At 43.1% G+C, this 12,203-nt stretch overlaps 1 protein-coding gene and 1 pseudogene across 1 annotated transcript in view; both read right to left on the bottom strand.

Annotated features, from left to right (window-relative positions):
- Positions 1–12,203, bottom strand: part of LOC124776410 (inactive ubiquitin carboxyl-terminal hydrolase MINDY-4B) — a 320,724-nt gene that overhangs the window by 247,450 nt on the left and 61,071 nt on the right. The gene's annotated exons all lie outside the window — the stretch shown is intronic.
- On the bottom strand, positions 3,498–3,615 carry LOC124778665 (annotated as a pseudogene).

The following is a 12,203-nucleotide window of genomic DNA, read 5'->3' as shown; positions in this document are numbered from 1 at the left end:
ACATAGATGCTCCTCTTTTTTTCCAGCAAATAGCGTTGTCTTCAGAGCAAAGAGCGTTGTCGTATCAAATTATGGTAGCGCATCGTCGCTCATACTCGCAGCCGGAATATTACAATCAGTTAGATTATGTAGGGCCATTACAAAATGAAGATGTAGACCAAAGAGCACAAGAGGCGGAAGATTAAGAACAATATTCAATTTTTCCTACTAATATGTATTTTCCATAATAAATGCTCTAAGAGAGGCAGTTTTGTAATAAAGTTTACCATTAAAATTATAAATGTTAACCGCAAACATTTTTTGTCCACTTCATTGATTTTTTCCAAATGATTTTCACTATATTGAATCCGACATCTTGAATTTTTCAATTTTGATACAAAAATCGATATCAGAAGCGTCAGAAACCCCATTACACCCATTTTTGGCCATAATAGAGCATTTTTGAAATTTTGGCAACGTTTTCAGGTTTATGGCCCACCGTGCACCGCGGACCGCGAACTGAAGCCTGAACACACCCGTGGAACATGATACACGCCAAATGTCTTGCTCGAGCCACTCCGTAGCCGTCATTGCACCCCCGATCCGCCACACACTGTTCGCACAGAGAATCAAAAGGTTTGGTGTCATAGAAGGGTGCTTAAAATTAAGTGAGCTGATAAGAGTGAGGAGGTTCTCCGCAGAAATGGCGAGGAAAGGAATATGTGGGAAAGGAAAGTGATTATGAATGTTTTAAGACATCAGGGAATGATTTCAATATTACTACAGGCATCTGTAGAGATGAGAAACTGCAGGGGAAGACAGAGATTGGAATATAACCAACAGATAACTGAAAATATCGATTTTAAGTGTTACTCGAAGAGAGTAGTGTAGGAGAGAAAATTGTGGTGGAACACATCAGACCAGTCAGGAGATTGATGATCCCCCCCAACCAAGTTTTAGACACTACATTTATCATTTATTTTCATTTCACGTGAGTCTTACATAGTCTTGAATTGTACCTAAAGATTAAACAGCTAGAGTCAAAGTATTTTGCCTATCTATGGTGAGTCGATGTGTCAGCAGTCAGATCTAGAGGTCCCACCATCAGTTCCACATCACCTTTGGTCCAGTAACAGGCCATCCAAAAGAGACGACCTTTAGCTACAGCTCAGCAATACAGACATCGACCAGTATCTACGGAAAACTGCCTGTAGGTGGTGTCTCCAACTCTTTCGTAAGGTGAGGACAAGAGTGTCTGACTTGGCCAAAGCTAACCACAATATCAGGCAGATTACCCCACGTTATCAGCCAGCATAAAATTCTGATAGGGAGACAAAAATGGTGAGCCGTTAAAGGTTTCCTCTTCCGCGTATGAGGTTACATCCTAACAACAGAAGGCCGTGGGTTACAGGAGCAAATGGTACAAAAGGAATAAGATTGAATTCAGAGCGGAGCAACATTAAACATGGTGTGCCGCAAGGTTCAGAGCTCGGCCCGCTCTTGTTCTTGACCTTACCTAAATGATTTACTGGGGACGTTTGGACACTCTTCAAAGACTGTAATGTTTTCTAATGACACAAGCATACTGATAAAGTGTTCAGACACATCCATAGTGAACGAAGTCAAGAGAATAATGGAACAGGCCTACAACTTGTTCACAGCCAACAGCTTAAACCTCAATGCTGCAAAAATTTATGTAATGCAGTTAAAAAAATAAATTAAATTAAATGACATTTTGTTACCTGAAATAGCGATCAATGGGCGTACACTGGGTGAGGCTACATTTGTGAATTACCAGGGCATCCAGGTGGATAATACACAGAGGTAACACCTGTAGGTGGAAATAAAACCAGTCATTCCGGTCTGTTTCCGTTAAGAAATCTCTCTGCTGCAGACAAAATTGCTAGTGTACTTTGCAAATCTTCACTCAGTTTTGTCCTATGGCACAATATTGCAGCTGAGGTGGAAAAAAGTGTTTGTTTTACAGAAGTGTGCAATAAGAATATTGTGTAAAGCTGATAACCAAAAATCTTGCTGAAGGTTCTTCAGGGACCTAGATATTCTTACACTTACATGAAACAGATAAACTCTCTAACGGTACATGTGGTTAATAACGAGAAAGAATTTAAGACGTCCTGAACAATTCGGAACCACAATACTAGAAGCAGAAAGATGACCTTGCTGTTTAGCGCCCTCTGCCATAAATCATCACCACAATCATCATCAGCATCATCATCACGGACATGCCGGCAGAACGAGACAGGATGGTGGGCCAGCTACGAGACAGCCGGTACCCAGGACTAGGCAGGCGTGCCCAGCAGGACTATCAGGGTGGTGAACAATGCGACTGCGACTGGAGAACGGCGGCTGTCGGCGACGGTCCCCCACGACGTGGAGCTAGCTGGAACGCGCTGCGCGGCCCCTACCATCAGACAGCGGCTGCCCGGGTTCAGGTAGTCGGCTGGCTGCCGTTGATTCACAGTCAAAGACGGTGATCGCCGCTGCATCATACGTTCAGCGGCAACTGGCACGGGCTGTGTGCCAAAGAAGGCCCATCTTTGCCGATGATGGTAGTGGGGTTTAAATACCACTGCCGGAGTTCATCTGTTATCACCTGCACTGTATCAAACTGAAGAAGCTTCCTGGCGCCCTACTTCGTTAGCACGCCGAAGCGACGGTGCGGAAGCGGCGGCTCCTGCTCAAGTTATTGTGCAGGCAGGGACGTTGACCAGCTGGCAGGCTTTGGCTGTGGCCTGTGCTTCTCGGCTTGCTTTCCACGCCGCTACCTGAAGCGATCGGTCGGTGCGCCACCGTTGTTTTGTCACGTCTTTGGCTGAGTTTGTGCACGGCTGCGTGAAGAGACGCTTTATTCACGTATCAATATGAAGTGTCAAATGGTGCACCAATATTCTCGGACTTCCTTCCAACACATCTCGCGGCGGAAAACCGATACGCCCGCTGCCGTAGTCAAAGGAACGGGCCGGAGCGTATGCAGGAATCTGCGCCTACCTCCACGGTATTCGTTTCCGCGCAATGGCGGGCGCAGCGCTTGCGTCACAGTGAAACTCCTTGTATTTTTTCACAAACTGAATCAGTTTTCAGAATTTCGCTCACCATTAACGGTTTGCCTAGATGTAACTGTTTTGTTAGAGGCCAGGTTCCGTCTACATGCCTTACAATAACATGTGAGTGGTTCAGGGGAATTTTTGAACCAATTTCATTTTTTATTATGGAGCTAACACGGATGTTATAGTTCTATGAAATTTCTGGCGAACTGCCGGATGTCTGTAACTTGAAAACTAAACTAAACTCTGTCCGAACAGGCCTTGGAAGGCCCAACGGACCAGACCGGCCGCTGTGTCATCCAAAGGCGACGGGCGTCACTGGATGCGAATATGGAGGGGTATGTGGTCAACACACCGCTCTCCCGGCCGCATGTCAGATTAGGAGACCGGAGCCGCTACTTCTCAATCAAGTAGCTCCTCAGTTTGCCTCACAAGGACTAAGTGCACTCGGCTTACCAACAGCGCTCGGCAGACCGGATGGTCGTCCATCCAAGTGCTAGCCCAGCCCGACAGCGCTTAACTTCGGTGGTCTGACGGGAACCGGTGTTACCACTGCGGCAAGGCCGTTGGTATGTCTGTAACTTGCTGCCACGATGTTTGGACGCAGAGTCTTCTGTCCATCTTCAGCTGTATACATTACAACATTCCGAGTACACTCTGCACCGAAATATTGTAGGAGTATGTCTTATCCGGCAGTTCGAAATTTCATGGAACAATCTATAAGTTGGAAAAGATTTTAAATTCACGTGGATGTTATATTTGGTCAGACCGCTAATGATGAGCGAAATGCTAGACATCGTTTCACGTTTCAAACATTTTGAAATAAAAGCTAATGGCAACTAACAAATGGCTCTGAGCACTATGGGACTTAACTGCTGTGGTCATCAGTACCCTAGAACTTAGAACTACTTAAACCTAATTAACCTAGGGACATAACACACATCCACGCTCGAGGCAGGATTCGAACCTGCGACCGTAGCGGTGGCACGGTTCCTGTCTGTAGTGCCTAGAACCGCTCGGCCACCCCGGCCGGCTAATGGCAGCTAACTCAAATTTCCATTTTCAAGACAGGGAAAACTGTTAAAACATTAAAGAGACTCAGTTCATCTGGAAATGTCAGATGTTCCGAGGTAGAATACCACCCCTAACGTAGCTAATCTTTAAAATACAATTTCACTCATTATAAAAAATCTGTCACGGAAGAAATCTCAGTATCCTGCAAAGCACTTAAATATGTCGAATTAGTGATAGTTACAAACGCTGTACAAAAAAACAAACTCATGTCTCACAACTACAGAAACAGTAGAAATGCCGGAAACTGCTTATAGCGACCTCTAGTGCGCATTCCACGCGATTTAAAATCGGTCACTAGACTGCAGGCACGCTCTGGAATCAGCGTATGTTCATGGGTATGCTATGCTCAAATTAAAACAGTGTTCCCTACAAAACGTGTGGTACCTCGGTAATCGTGTTTACTTTGACCAGTCTGTTTCAGTTATCAGCAATAATAATCTGAAAAGTGATTCATTCTAAGTGACACGGACGTCACTGCAAATCGGTATTTCCCGCCGTCAATAACTCCAGTGCATTTGGAATCGGTTTGGATAAAAAGTCTTGCACATGATTCTCTTCCTATCGTCACAGATTTTACTCTAAATTAATTCTGTCATGGAACACAAAGGCTCTGGAAGAGCAGTGAAATAGAAAAGATAGTGTCTCTTAAAAGAGGTTATTAGATAAAATAAGCAGGGTAATGGAATGTAGTCGAACTAACTCAAGCGATGGTGAGAGGATTACATTTGAAATTGAGACACTAAAAATAGTAGACGATTTTTGCTATCTGGGCAGCAAACCAACTGTTAGCTACTAGAGAGAATATAAAACGCAAACTGGTAATAGGGACAAAAATATTTATGAAGAAGAAACATTTGTTAACAACGAATATAAATTTAAATGTTGGGAAGTCTTTTCTTCAGGTATTTGGAGTATAGCTTTGTATGTTTTTCTATCCAATCGCTTGGGAGCTAACAGAACAGATGCAAAAGATCAGTAAATATCCTTTCGATTTCTTTCACCATTATCTGTACTACTTTTGATTTTCCGTGCACATTTAAAAAACACGCTCTGAAGACGAGCTTTACCGCCTTCTACAGTAGGCTGTTATCTGAGGTGTCGGGCGACATGCTTTGTGGGATATACTAGCACCATTCTGAGCTGCGAGGCAGAATTTAGTTGGTGTACCGCATAACGTTTAACCCCTAAGTTGTATATGGATCTCCGATCGCACTTACGACGATAACGAACAGCAGAAATATATTGTAAAGGTAATAGGCGTCCTCTGCGCGGCTTGTCAAACACAGTGAAAGGAATCCTGGCATTAAGAATACAACATGTTCCATGGAATTCATTCATTCAGTCATTCACACACTGTGTTCCAGAAATTCCATCATGAAGCGTAGCCCTCATGAGTGTCTAATGAGAGAAGTTATACATTAACAGGCAGGAGCAGCCACTGATGGCTACTTCTGTATGGTACACTAACAACGAATTATGACTAACGCTAAACTGTTAGGTACTTAGTCTACCAGTTTCGGTCAGCAATATCTTTAGATCTGTTTTAATACGTGTTCTGATATGTTGAAGCCATAGTAGCATCGTCAAAAGAGCAGCACAAAATCAGCTTAGCATAGTCGCAAGTATTTAAAAATGGTATATACTAGGCCACAATGTCATAGGTGTCATCTTGTTAACAGCGTTACAGTTCATAACATACTGAGCAGCTTCTTACGAACGGCAGCGCTGTTAACATAATCACTCCTACGACACTGTGGTCTAGTGTGCAACATTTTTTAAATACATGCGACGATGCAAAGCTAGTTTTGTGTTGATCTTTTGACGTTGCCACTTTGGCTTCAACTTATTAGGACATGTTTTAAAACAGATCCGAAGATGGCCATTGCAGAGCGAATCCGGTAGTCTAAAGACCCAACAATTTTGTGATCATAGACGGGAATAAAAAATTTATTCTACGCTTTCTGGATCACTGTTCTATTCGCGAGTATGTCGCAACTTTTGAGTTAGTGAATAGTCTCGACAACAGATCAGGTGCCTGCACCGCCTGCACTTACACCCCCCTCCAGCAAAGAGCCGCTCACCCACACCTTCCCGTCTCTATCCGCTACAGCCGTTTGACGTCCGTACTACAACTAACTATCGCATCTGTGAATAACAGAGAAGTTTATACTGATATGCCCTTAAAATCTGACGAAGCATGGCTGCGATTAACGGGGTATGTGAACTCTCAGAAGAATCTGCACTGGAATTATGAAAATCCTCATCGGTCACATCAAGAGGCATCGACAGACGTAGAAGTAACTTCGAGAGTGCTCCGTGGAAACGTTTTTGCACCGTTGTTGGTCATATTGTATGTAGGGGCTTCAGAAAGTAAGTTACACGTGTCGTCCCACAGTGAGAATATTACGTAACAAAAGTGACGCATTGTCAGAAGAGAGCGTGTGTTCCGGGTATGGTGCAGGCACGGATCCGCGTCGGTAAAAATAAAAGGTGCGTCACAGAGTGCGAGTGAAACGGCGTTGCAACTAGAAATGTACTCCAAAAGTTGAAGTACGCGGGACAGCATCATTATTATGACAAAGCATCTAAACTGCAGTCAGCTTCAACGTGACAGTCTCGTGGTATGTGGACCAAATGGAATGTCGCATCTAGCCGTCGTGAAATGGTGCCAATAATTCGACCAAGTATGATACTACCCGCCCGGTTGGCCGTGCGGTCTAAAGCACGGCTTTTCGGGAGGGAAGGAGCGCCTGGACCCCAGCACGAATCCGCCCGGCGGATTTGTGTCGTGGTCCGGTGAACCGGCCAGTCTGTGGGTGGTTTTTAGGCGGTTTTCCATCTGCCTCGGCGGATGCGGGTTGGTTACACTATGTCGGCGATTGCTGCGCAAACAAGTTCTCCACGTACGCGTACACCACCATTACTCTACCACGCAAACATAGGGGTTAGACTCGTCTGGTGTAAGACGTTCCCTGTGGGGGTCCACCGGGGGCCGAACCGCACAACAACCCTGGGTTCGGTGTGGGGCGGCGGAGGGGTGAAGTGGACTGCGGTAGTCGTCGTGTGGTTGTGGACCACTGCGGCTGCGGCGGGGACGGAGCCTCTCCGTCGTTTCTAGATCCCCGCTTACCATACAATGCAAAGTATGATATTACAGTGCCCGTGTTGTTAAGAACAACAATGCTGTGTTCCTTTGGACGTGCATGCCTGTCAGAAGGAACATTCCGTCGTACTTCTTCACAATCCTGCAGGTTGTGACGAATGAACGACGACATATGGAACTTTGGATCTGGCCGTGAGTGGTGCACGGATAGCAAAAGCGGTTAAGGTGACCGATCAGATAAAGCGGGAAATCCGGGTTCGAGCCCATGTCTGGAGCAAATTTTCATTGTCTTCATTCCATTGTGCAACGGCTTTGCCGCAGTGGATACACCGGTTCCCGTGATATCACCGAAGTTTAGCGCTGTCGGGTGTGGCCGGTACTTGAATGGGTGACCATCCAGACTACCAAGCGCTGTTGCCATTTTTCGGGGTGCACTCAGCCTCGTGATGCCAATTGAGGAGCTACTCGACCGAATAGTAGCGGCTTTGGTCAAGAATACCATCATAACGACCGGAAGAGCGGTTTGCTGACCCCACGCCCCTCCTATCCGCATCCTCCACTGAGGATGACATGGCGGTCGGATGGTCTCGATGGGCCACTTGTTGCCTGAAGACGGAGTGGTTTTTTTCTTCATTCCATTGTACAGCTGTTAGTTGTTCGTATTCGCAGCTACGAATAAATTTCATGTAATTCGACCAAGGCCGCAGAGACGTGGGAGATGTTGATCTACCATACAGCCCAGGTCTTTTAACTCACGATTTCCATCTTTTCGGCAAGTTGAAAGTATACCTGGTGCGGGAGAGGGAGGGGGGAGGGGGGTTGGGATTTTCCCAACGATGTGGACGTTCACACAGCGGTTCTCGAATGGCTCAATTTTCCGTGATTTCCCTCAATCGCTCAGGTAAATGTCCGGATGTTTCCTTTTAAAGGACACGACCGATTTCCTTCCCCATCCTTGACACAATCAGCACTTGTGTGTCGTCTCTAATGACCTCTATGTTGACGGGACGTTGAACCCATCACCCTTCTTCCCAGAAATCGAAAGACTCCGTAACCAAAGAGCGGATTTTCACTGTCGAGGAATTGAACTTTTGGTAGAACGCGCCGACTGTTGTTTAGAGAGACTTGAAAAATATCTGTGTCACTTTGGGGTGTAGTGCGGAATGCAATAAAAATTATTTGGTTTGCATGATTATGCGTAATTGGGTTTCAGAAGTCCTCTCGTATGTTAACTACCTAGCAGACAATTTTAATAGTAGCCTCAGAATTTTTGAAGATTATCTAGTTATCTACAAAGGTGCACAAATATCAAGTTAGATCTTGATTAGAGTTGAAAGAAGTGAAAAGATTGGCTCTTTGTTTAAATGTTCAGCAATCAAAAACCATCCACTTTAGGAAACGAAGGAAAGTAGTGCCCTATGACAACAACACCAATCAGTCACAGTTGGAATTACTCGACCCGTATAAATACTTTCCTGTAACAATTTGGGGGTATATGAGATAGAACAATCAAATAGGCCCAGTCTTAGATAGAACACGTGGTAATCTTCGGTTCATAGCAGGATACTGGGTAAATGCAGTCAGTTTATGAAGGAGATTTCTTACAAATTACTTGTGCGTCTATGTTAGAATACTGTACAAGTGTATGGGACCCATATGAAATAGGAATTACAGAAGATTTATTAAACGTATACAAAGACAAGTGGCCTCCGGTTTGTTTGACTCAACGGAAAGTGTCATGAAACTGTTGAAAAACCTGAACTGGAAGACGCTTGAAGATAGACTCAAATTATCCCGGAAAAGCCTACTTAAAAAGATTCGAAAACCAGCTTTAAGTGTAGAATTTAGAGATTCCTCATCTCTCTAGGTACCACTCCCGTAGACAGGGTGAAAACAACATTATACTAATCACGGGGCACACTGGTCATTTAAGCAGTCATTCATCCTGCGCTCCGTATGCTATTGAAATGAGAGGAGACCCTAACGTGAGGTATCATGCTAAGCATCCTCTTCCATACATTTCAAAATGTTTTGGAGAGTATCTATGTAGCTATAGATTTGGACGTTGAGAAACATGAACTGGGAAACACTTGAAGATGGACACCAACTATTTCGGAAAAGCCTACATAAAATGTTTCGAAAACCAGCAGTAAGTGTGGAGTGAAATCGGTTGTGTTGTGCAGCTAACGCAACTCAAAGTATTATACCAACTTTATCGACAAAAACACGTCTTCTATTGGGTATGTGAATCTTATCCTTCAATCTTTTTTTGTTTCAGAAAACTAACAACTAACGCAAAGATCAGAGACTATTTCCTTAATGAAATCGTTTGAGTTGACAGTGATAACGCGTCTACCGGTAGATGGTGTTAGGTGTTTGTAATGAAGGACTTATCCGGCTAATACTCCTGACGCACTGCCGGTGTGTGGCGATAAGTAGTCCTAGGTGAAATAACCGTAAGCCTTTCGTATAATTAATGAAAACATACCCCACCATCATAAATCTAGAACATGTGTATTTACTACCAGGCACTGGTAGTTGTAGCTAGCGTCTGTTCCCTTCGCGCCAGTCACGAACGCACATGAAGGGTGAAACACAGACGCCGAGTCGTTGCACGGAATGAGCTGCATCTAGCTAGAAGAATGTAGTATAAATGCGACTGACAGCGCTTTCTTGGCATTTCTTCACAGCATTTGTTACATTCGCACTGACGATGCACACTTTCTCAACCTGAAGTCACGCGACTTGTTTCGCTAGATGCTACTGTGCTGTAAAATAGCAGCAAAAACAAGGATAGTTTCTATATTTACTTGGAAACATAATACTAAGCTGGGTAGTGGCCAGCAGTATAATTCTGTATTTCTGCATTAAGAAAACAAGAGTATTAATATCGTGTGTTCATTCATTAAGAACGTAACGCAGAATATGTTTTTTCCGGAAACTTTTGGAGTGCCTTGTTATATGCTCGGTGTACTTTATTTCTTCTTGGTACAAGTAAATAGAAACACTTCCTTCTTCAGAAAGCATTGTTATAGGAACGCTACGTTTTGTATTTTCTTGGTAAAAACAAATACATAATGCTTTCTTCTACAAACTGACTGTAGATCGCTAAAGTGTATCGTGCTTATCTTAATCAGTTAAGGCAAAGAACGACCCTGTCGCAGAATAAATGATGTCGTTAGTAACTGGTTCAAGTTCCTCCTTCACAAGATGGTTTCTATGGAGAGGCCTCGAAAATTCAGAGCACTTACGAGTAAAACAATTATTGTTATTATATTCTCATATACTAGAAAGCCATACAGATCTTAAACGTCCTAATAACATAAACGCAGGTATCTAAAAGCAGCATTTATCCTATAGATTTATGAATGCAGTTACAGGTTGTACAGCATTTAATGCACTTAGCTGACATTCTAGAAGCCGGCCGAGCGGTTCTAGGTGCTTCAATTCGGAACCGCGCTGCTGCTGCGGTAGCAGGTCTGAATCCTGCCTCGGGCATGGATGTCTCTAGGTTAGTTAGGTTTAAGTAGTTCTAAGTCTAGGGGACTGATGACCTCAGATGTTATGTCACATAGTGCTTAGAGCCATTTGAACTATCACATTCTAGAAGAGCGGAATTCAGACCCATCGTATGACTGTTCTGATGTAGGTTCTTTCTAAATTAGCTCCTGATCAACTCTAGGAGCGTGGCTTCGAAAAGATGTGGTCGAAACGACTCCCCACCTTTTGAGAGGCAACTAAGATATTTCACTGATCTATGTGAGATACTGATACGTAATAAATATCTGTAGCTGGTAATTTTTTATGCAAAACCTTTGGATTTGGGCTGGTTTGAATTAGCTCAATTCCATCTATGAAAATAGTCACCGGTACCACTAGTAATATAAAACTATTAAAACTATAAGACTAGTCGGATTTTTAAACTGTTACTGTGAGTAGATATCGGTACCAGATTAAAAAAGAAACTGGTGTAAAAAACTGATCACATTGCTTGAGTTTCATAGATCTTTGCACGATCTCTTAATAATGTTTTAAGGATAATTTATTTTCAACATTAAATATGATGATGTACCTGACAAAAGTATTATTGTGAAAATGACGGTGCTATTGTGGCGAAGCGACAGGAATATTGATGACTCCAGAAAGATACACAGAACATAACTGGTAGCGAAATTGATATAAAATTATCTGTGTAATAGTTTTGACGAAAATATGTATTTAACTAAGGATTAATTTTTTTATTGGAAACACTTTATCTGAAATGAAAATATGACTTCAGTAATACATGTTGAAAAGTTAAATTGATTTCCAGTTTTAATGTGCTATTAATTATTTCACATATTGCTCAAGGGTCACTTGCTTCGTTAGAAATGCCCTCCATTAGAAATGCCCTCCATCTTTCTCTACAAAACATTTAAAACCACAGATACGAAATAACTTACACAAAATAAATTCGCTTTTTAGTAGTAGCGAAAAAGCGTGAAAATGGAACGCCAGCAAACGGTAAATTGCTACGAACAAGGTACACAATAAATTCCTGACTTTCTCCGAATACGGGCAGCGATTTTATTACAGGTTAATCAGAGGACGATATCTCACGATCTGCTCTACATACGCAGACTAACTCGAAGCCGTTGCCAAATTTTGCCCATGGGTTCTCTATTTAGATGAAAGTTCAAAAATATTCACAGGATCTTCTGCCTTATTTTAGGGGGAGAATTTTATGTATGTGTCCGGAATTGATAAAGTATATTGCTGAAAACAGTAGTTCTACAGCAATCTCAATTCCAAGCGCTCATTCACGTTTAAATCAGCGAAGCTGTCAAGCTGGAACTTGGCATCATCGATGCCCGCAGTCAGAATATGATTGCTACTTGTATAATCGAGAAATATTTTGGTCATAATCAGTCGGGACTGGATATTATATTTTAGCCGTTTCTGCAACAAATATTTTTCTTCGCCGAACTTTATGTCTGCGGTGT

This window comes from Schistocerca piceifrons, chromosome 2, assembly GCF_021461385.2.
Source record: "Schistocerca piceifrons isolate TAMUIC-IGC-003096 chromosome 2, iqSchPice1.1, whole genome shotgun sequence".
Taxonomy (NCBI): Eukaryota; Metazoa; Arthropoda; class Insecta; order Orthoptera; family Acrididae; genus Schistocerca; species Schistocerca piceifrons.
Note: the sequence above shows the minus strand (reverse complement) of the source record. Positions and strands in the feature narration are given on the sequence as shown.